General features: G+C 44.2%; 1 pseudogene; it reads right to left on the reverse strand.

Annotated features, from left to right (window-relative positions):
- Positions 1 to 1,685: 1,685 nt before the first annotated feature.
- On the reverse strand, positions 1,686 to 3,270 carry LOC125525812 (berberine bridge enzyme-like Cyn d 4 pseudogene; annotated as a pseudogene).
- Between the last annotated feature and the right edge of the window lie 5,564 nt (positions 3,271 to 8,834).

Below are 8,834 nucleotides of genomic sequence, written 5' to 3' on the forward strand. Positions count from 1 at the left end.
GTTTGCTTGTCCAAAAAATTTGGTGGTTTAGGTATGAAAAACTAGCATGTTCAAAATAACTGTCTACTTATGAAGTTTGATGTTAAAACCCTATCTACTTCTTTCTCCCTAGCTAGACTGGCTAAGTCTGCAACACCCTAACGCCCTCCTATCTCCCTCTTCCCACACCACCTTTCTATGTAGAACCATCTCACACCAAATGCCAACCCTGCAAAATATTACTTTTGTTCTTACAAACTTCGCCTCAAACACTTACTTTTGGCTCGACACTTGGTTGACTTCTTCACCACTCGCCACCACTTACCCACACATCTTCTCCCACTCTCTGGTACAACTAGTTCGAGTGGCCAATATTATGCGTTTCGGTTTGGATTCTAACCTCAGAAATTGTCTTATACTTGTTGCCGAGCAAGAACTTGTTTCACTTTTGGCTGTTTTGCAGGATTTCTTGCCGACTACGTCTGAAGACCGAAGGGTTCCTTGTTGGGGGCCATAACTTCTCCACCAAGCAAGCATACGACGTACTCATGAGCAGGCCCGAACTTGTCCTAATCGCTCCTCTCATTTTGGCAGGCTCATGTACCAAGGAAGCTAAAAGTGTTTGCCTGGTTATTCTTCAAAATTGGGCTCAACACTAGGGCCAACCTGGCTCACAAGTACATCATCACCAACAATCTCTCCCCTCGGTGCCATCAACATTGTTGTTCATCTTATTCCCTCTAGATGCTCGAGTCTGGCAGCGGGTAGGCATTACTCTCCATCGACAAGTGATGTATCTGAGCTTTAGGATGCCGATCTTCGGACCTACCTGCCCACCAAGTCGTGCCCTTTGGTGCTACTTACCACGCTTTGGAAGATCTGGGCTGCTCACAATGATATGTTGTTTAGGTCCATCGACCAACATTCTGTAATAACCCTTAAACTCATCATCTCAGACCTAGACCTTTGGTCACACCGATCTCTATTTGTGAGTGACATGGAGGACGCTTTCTCGTGGCATTCCTACCTCTCTGCACGATCTCTCATGCCCTTGTAATTCTGTAACCCGCTGCGTCAGCAGCCTTTGAGTAATACATTATTCAGGTGGGGGAGCCAGCCCCCCCCCCCCCCAATCCATCCCCCACGTTGATTGTCAAAAAACAAACAGTTTTGCTAAAGCATATCTAGATGTGCTCTAAGTATTGCACATCTAAGTCATATGTCATTGATTTTATGCTAAGATTTGTGCAAGCATTTTTTTTATCTTTTTCTTCCTTTTTTTCTAATTTGATTGAGTCACTTAGATGTGCAATAGCTAGCGAACGAAAATTCTACACTTACGGAAAGAGTGCCACGGACTGATTTTACAGGGAGATGTGTCCTCCTCTCCATCACAAATTCATCCCACCTTGATTTTAGCTGACCCCACCTTTTGATTTTAACTGGGCCATGTCAGTCCGTAACTTCCTTTCCGTGCGAAATGGCCTGTAGATGTAGCAAAGCTCGCTAGCGAATCTAAATGTGCCCTAGACAGACTCAAAAACAAATGTCTTTCACCTATATTCTTTGCTAATTTTCGCCATTAGAACCAACACCTAAAGGTAGGCAACTCTTCCAACTAATTAGCATATGCGCGATCCTTATTCTACTGATTGGGTATTTGAAACGCCAACCACGCACTACAAATGTCCATGCAAGAGCCTCAATCAGTACTTCCCCACCAGCGGCGGGATGCTCTGCTCGTTCCTGAAGTAGTCCTGGGGGTCCACCTTGCCCTTGGTAATGGCGAGCCTTTGAAAGTTACCCTTGAAGTATTTCTCACCCCAGATCTTGCCACTGATGTAGGTTGAGATGTCGTTCACCACCTCGTTCCTGCCGAGGTCGATGTCCCTGTAGTTGGCGTATGCCTGCCTGGGGTTCTTGCTCACGTAAGGCTCCATGAACTTGTACATGTCCTTGCTCCACTGCAGCGCCGCGGCGCCGCCTGCTTCGGCGAACCAGTAGCTAACGTACTGGATGTTGAAGAGGACGCCCTTGCGGTGAGGGAACGGCGTCGCCGCTTCGGGGGTGGCGCTGATGGTGGCACCGTAGGGGTCCATGACCATCATCCCCGCGCCGGGCTTCACGAGCCAGCCGTATAGGATCTGCGCCCACACGGGCTTGGGGACGGGCTGGTAGACGTAGTCCGACTTGTATTCGGCGAAGGGTTTGAAGCTGTTGTTCCGGTTGAGGAGGTCGACCAGGGTGGCCAAGGTGGATGAAGGGGATGGTCTTGATCCAGGGCATCTCGTTGCAGTGCGAGGAGTTCATGCCAAGCTCGGGGAATTTGCTGCTCATCAGCGGCGTCAGGGTTTTGCAGGTGCCCAGGTACATGGCCTCGAACGTCGCGGTGTCCCCCATAGCGAGGACGCGGATCATGAGGTCGGCGGGAAGGGCCGGCGCGACCAGTTGCCACTTGTCGATGAGGTCTATGGCGCCTTGATTCACTGTCTTGGGGATCTTGAACACGGTCACGGTAGGAGGCACCGGCAGGAGCTTCACCTGCCACGACACGACGATGCCGAAGCTCTCTCCGCCGCCGCCCCTGACGGCCCAGAAGTGGTCCGCGCTCATGGAGCTCTTGTCAAGCAGCTTGCCGCTGGCGTCGACCACCTTGACGTCGATGACGTTCTCGGCGGCGATGCCGTACTTGCGCAGCAGCATGCCGAAGCCGCCGCCTGCGAAGTTACCGCCGACGCCGATGGTCGGGCAGACGCCGGCCGGGAACGCGAGCACGAGGCTGTTCTTGGCGATGGCGTAGTAGAGCTCGCCGAGCTGCGCGCCGGAGTCGACCCACGCCGTGCGGGCGTAGCCGTCGACCGACACTGTCCGCATCTTGTTGAAGTCGACGACGGCGAACCTCTCGGGTTTCTCGGACCGGTACGACAGGCCCTCGTAGTCGTGGCCGCCGCTCCGCACGCGGAGGCGGATGCTGTGCCGGCGGCCGCACACCACCGCGGACTGGATGTGGGAGGCGTTGGTGGGGGTGATGATGTAGAGCGGCTTCACGTTCTGCGGCGACGACCACCGCGAGTTCCGGATGGTCTGCGCCAGGACGGTGGGGAAGGCAGGCGAGCTCTTGGCGTAGAGGAGGCGCGCCGGTATCTCCTTCACGAGGCATCCGAAGAAGTCGTCCTTGGCCGGCACCGGCGCGTAGGAGGCGGCGGCGTGGCAGGACAAGGCGCAGAGGAGGAACGCCAGAGCGAAGGCCCTCGAGTTGGCCATTGTAGCCGATCGAGCTTGGGATGTCTTGGGTGTGTACTGTACATCAGCGAGAGGACAGGGAGTGGCTTATATAGGAGGCAGCGGGCGCGCAACACTCGTCCCTGCCCTCTCAGTCCGCACCCTGCAAGCCCGGATCCATTGGGGACTGAGCAAGCTCACCTAAACTTGGAATGTTTAGCCTTTTTTTTCTTTTTTGAGATGAGGAACGTTTAGCTGAGTGCTGGCCAGTGCGCGATGTGGCGATCGCGCATCGCGAATTCGAGCACCGCCGCGCGTTTGGTCCAAGAACACAACCGTCGGGATTGCGTTGTTTCAGGCGCGAAACTGCAGCAGCGGTTCTTGCGGGAGCGTTGAAAAGTTTAATTACTACAGCCTCAGTTTAGGGGATGCATTTGTTTCTTGAAAAGTTACTGGAAATCACGCTCACTCGAAAGTGCCGGAGTAGTAAGACTACCCACATGAGTAAATTCAGCAGTTACATAAGTTTTAACTCAGCAAATTTGTTTATATGACAATGATTTTATGAGAAGAGAGATGAATTGAGTAACATAGTTAGGCTGGTCATAGTGGGGAGTAACTTAGATTAGTGTCATATGCATGACATTAGTCTAAATTACTACCTTCATAGTGCAAAATAACATAGTACTAGTGTCATATGTGACCTCATTTAATAGCTTGTAGACTCATGTTGTCTTGAAAAGCGCTATGTTACTACTTCTCATTAACTACTTGCCACATAAGTACTACCTAAGTTACTCCCACTATGACTAGCCTTAGTTACACTCAACATCACACATATCAAGACAAGATGAGTTTATACGCTAATAAATGAAGTGTTGTATATGAATTTTTGAGTTTGCTAACCACATGTCCCATGTGGTAAATGAAGTGTTGTATGACCCAACACATTTGTTACTCCCCCACTATAGAGATAGTAATACAGACTAGTAACATACCCACTATGGCTAGTAACGTTCTTATATTCTGGGACAGAGGGAGTATATCTAAATTTGGTTGCTTTTGATTAAAAAATACTCTCTCTGTTTTATTTAGTCTGCATATTAGAGTTGATGAAGTCAAATTCATATAGTTTGATCAAGTTTATAGAAAAGAATATAAATATCTACCATAATAAATCAATATGATGTGAAAGTACATTCAATAATGAATCTCATGGTATTGATTTATTATTGTATATGCTAATATTTTGATGTATTAACTTTGTCAAAGTTTATAAAGCTTGACTTTGACAAAAACTAATATGCGGAGTAAATAAAAACGGATGGAGTAATAGTTTAGTAGCTTGTGAAAGTGAAATATATGAGGGCAGTCTTAATGCACTATATCTTTTTATATCTAATAACATAAAATACTTCGTGCGTACTAAAATTAAAGATGTTCTTGCAGTTTAGTTTAACTGCAACAATGTCTTATACAGAGTATTTTGGTAGAGAGGGAGTATATGTTTAGATATACCAGCCACATATATATTAGTGGTGTACTACTTCCTTGTGCATTATGCTCCTAATGCGCCTCGACGGTGGGAGTATCTAAAACAATTCTTATTTAATGCCTTTTGTGAGTGAAAACTTGTGAGATATTTTGTACTCGATGCTAAGATCTATATCTAAATTAAGATATAGTCGCTATATATATTCTTATTAAATAGGGTGTCACATTAGATTTTTACCTGTGGAGCCATACTAAAATACAACCATTAGGAGTGCTCTAAGCAATATGACTTGATGCATAGGCACAACTTTTACCATACAGTGCAATAAGTAATATAGAATGATCACGTATGTTCACCTGTTGCACTCATTTATATTTTCGAAGTTGTTTTAGGCGTTTAGGCCTTAGGGGCTATACGACTCTGCCCAAGCAGGCTGATCAACATGACCCGAAGGTTGGTTATAGAATATTATTTCCCGCTGTAGATTCCAAAACTCAAAGATACCGGGGTCCAACTGCATCCCAAGCTAGGCGCATAGACGCATGAAATCGAGCTCGAAATTTGAACCACTGAATAAGCCTAACTCATTTCGTACAAATTTGCTATCAACGGGCGAAGGAGAGCTCCTACTTCCCGCGGTACATGGCGGACTGCGTGCAATTGCGCACCCACTTGTCCCGTGCCTTTTTGGGCCGGCCCATGCGCAGGGCGGGCCACACCGCTTTTTTTGTTTCTTTTCATATTATTTTATCTTTAACATTGAAAAACGTTTATAAATCCAAATATTCAGGATTCCAAAAATGTTTAAAAAAATCAAAAAATTATGAATTTGGAAAAATCTTCACGGAATTAACTTTTCTGAATTCTAAAAATAGAAATTCCAAAAAAGTTCACACATTTGAAAAAAATTCAAATTTCAAAAAATATTCTTTATGGATTCCAAAAAATTATAAAAATTCAAATAATGATCTGGAATTAAAAAAATGCAAATTCCAAAAAATAGTTATCAGTATGAAAGATGCTTATGATTTTGAAAAATGTTCACATAATTTGAAAATAGTCCCTGGATATCAAAAAAAACTTCCAAATATCAAAATATGTTCATGAATTTGAAAAGATGTTCCTATATTTTATAAAATGTTCTAAATTTCAAAGAATATTCATGAATATAAAAGAAATATGAAAAATCCAATAAATTTTTAGAAAATATAAAAATGTTCGCACATTTCAAAAATAAAATCATTAATTTCAAAAAATGTTCATTAAATTCCACAAATGTTTTGAGCTTTCAAAAATGTTAACAAACTTGAAGGATATTCCCAGATTTCAAAAAATGTTCAGAAATTTCGAAAAAATCATAAATTTGAAAAGTATTCCTGGATATTTGAAAATAATTCCTGAATTGAAAAATGATCCAAATTTCAAAAAAGGTTCATTAACTTGAAAATTTATTCTAAAATTTAAAAATGCTCCCGGATGTTTAAAAAATTCTTGAACTTGTAGAAAGCTCTTGGATTTCAAAAATATTCACGAATCTGAAAACGGTTCACGAATTAAAAAAATATTTCACAAAATGAAAACAAATAGGAAAAGGGGGGAAATGAAAAAACGAAGAAAACCAAATGAAAGAAAACAGTTCATGGTACTTCCCAAAACTGGTGGGGGTGGGGGGGAGCAAAAAACGTAGAACAAACAAACAAGCGAGTCCATTACCGCGGGCGGGGGTGTGTGTTTGGTCTCTATCCCCCGTCCCGCGTTGGGAATATGATTCACTGGGAGACAGAGCTTACCACCCCCAGAAGAAAATGAAACAAGCTGCAGGTGTGGTCCATTAAAACATGTTATTTCATTCAAAAATATGAATCTTCTATATTAAGGAATTAAGAGTTTTCTTATATTTTGTTTTAATCATAAGAACTTTCATAGGTCAACAAAAAAATTCACTTGTTTGTCTGTTCACTATTCATGTATCTCAGGAAAAATGATCAAGATACTAGGGCAAAATGTTCCAGTAGAAATCGCAAAACTCGGATACCAATATTTACTAAAACATTAGTGCGTTCCAAAGCAAATATTCATGAGTACCAAAAAAATGATTAGGTGTTTCAGAGAAAATACAGATGTATATTACAAACACATATTCATGTCTATAAGATTATCACATATAAGAAAGAACCATTTGTCCATTTCAAACAAAATTTGCATAATGTACTAATAAAAGGAAAAAGTAAAAGGAAATGGGGAAAATAAAATAAAATAAAAATTGACAAAGAAAATGAACCGCATTTTTTTAATAAAATAGAAAAGTAAATGTAGAAATAAAATAATTATTGGTAAAAAGAGCGGGGAAAACCCCGCTTACCCTATTTTCGCTGGATGGGGTGCATGAGGCGTGTGCGTGTGTGCGTTCATAGGGGTGAGTATATGCGCGTGTATATGAGCGCTTGTGTCTGTACTGATGCTAAAAAAAAACCTTAGGAAGTTTTTTTTTCTTGACAGACACCGGGGGAGAACTCTCCACCTGAATTTGAACGCATTTAAAGTAAAAAAAATTGATTTAGTTTATAAGGGAAGCACAAGGCGGAGCTGCTTCTACTCTTAAGCCCAGTGGCTCTTCCGATCCAGCTGTTATTGCGCCCATCTGCAGCGCCAATGTTGGTAGGTGTACAACATTAGCAATGCTCTATTTTTAAATAGCTATAGTGCACTACCTAATTTTTGTAAGCATGCATATGACGCACAAGAAGGAATTAACTCTGAATGCCCCGGTACTGGTCTAATTAGGGGCTATGGGATTTATGAGATGCATAATTAAAATATTAAAAGCAAGAATTGCATGTCATGATCAATTGGACATTGTGAGAGGGAGTTAAATCTGAATTCCAAGGAAAGATGAGAGATGAAATCTCCTAGATTTTAATGGAAGGAAAAATAGTGCATAGAGAGATTAAATACGGATTGGGCTAAGGGCACTTTTGAACACATTATATGTACTTATTTAGATTTAGATACTCCCTCCTTTTTTCCTTTAAAGCGAGTAGTACCTTCTTTAACGAACACCGTTCAAAAGCTGTTTCTCACCAAATTTAATTACACATTAATTTTTTCCTTTCGTTGCAACGCACAGGCATTTGTGCTAGTCAATACCTATGCATATCAATTATACATCAAAAGTTTTCATTTTTCTTTCATGCTGCCCACTACCTCTCTCTCTTGAAACAGGCTTTCGCCACTTTATATATAAAGCAACAACCGAAGAAGTACATCGGCCAAACGGTACAAAATGGTGAGGTAGCCCTCTTTCAAATCTGATCTTGAGATATCCGGCACACGCATAACACATGCGACTACGCTATCAACAACCAGGCACCGGAAGAACTAAACACCCTCATGCTTTGACCTAGCACACCTAAGCTCCATGACAACGTCCCAAAGAGGGCATCGCCGCTACCGAGTCCACACTGGGCAAAGGTCTTCACCCGAAGCCCGGACACTGACAGAAGAACCACAACGACATCTTCAAGAAGAGCGTGACACCCTCGGGTGTCACCGTCGTCCACGCCAAGGCATGGAGCTTTGGCTCGACAACTCATCCATGCCACCATGAGGCCACTAGGAGGGGCACCATGATGTCAGAATCCCAGATCTGGATCAGGACGCCGCCCCATCAAGAGAGAGAAAGGGCATGTCTGAGTTGCCCGTTGCATCCCTCCCGTTGCCCACACAACCCGGAAGAGGAGTCACCACTACCGCAATGATACACGCCGAAGAGCAACCATGAGGACCGCCGCCCCGTCCACCTCACAACGCACTCAATCACGGTAGGAAGAGCGACGAGACTCCATCTACTCCTAGCCCGACATCAGTCCATGAGTCTGGGTAGGCGCCTCCACCGTAGGAGGCACCAACACCTGGGTCCCCAGCCAATATCCGGTGGATCGGGGGGGCACAACACCGAGATTGCTGACGGTTGTCGACGAGCCAGCCTCGAGCCCTTGACCAGGCGAGCTCACATGACACCATGTCCATGGTCACCGGCACCGATCCGTGCACCGACGCAGCGCTAACACGACCACCATCACCAAGCACCAACCGGACCAAGCCCTGCGTCAACTACCCGGAGCACCATCTCCGATTT

The sequence above is a fragment of the Triticum urartu genome, chromosome 7A, assembly GCF_056163025.1.
Source record: "Triticum urartu cultivar PI428250 chromosome 7A, HENAU_Tu73, whole genome shotgun sequence".
Classification (NCBI taxonomy): domain Eukaryota; kingdom Viridiplantae; phylum Streptophyta; class Magnoliopsida; order Poales; family Poaceae; genus Triticum; species Triticum urartu.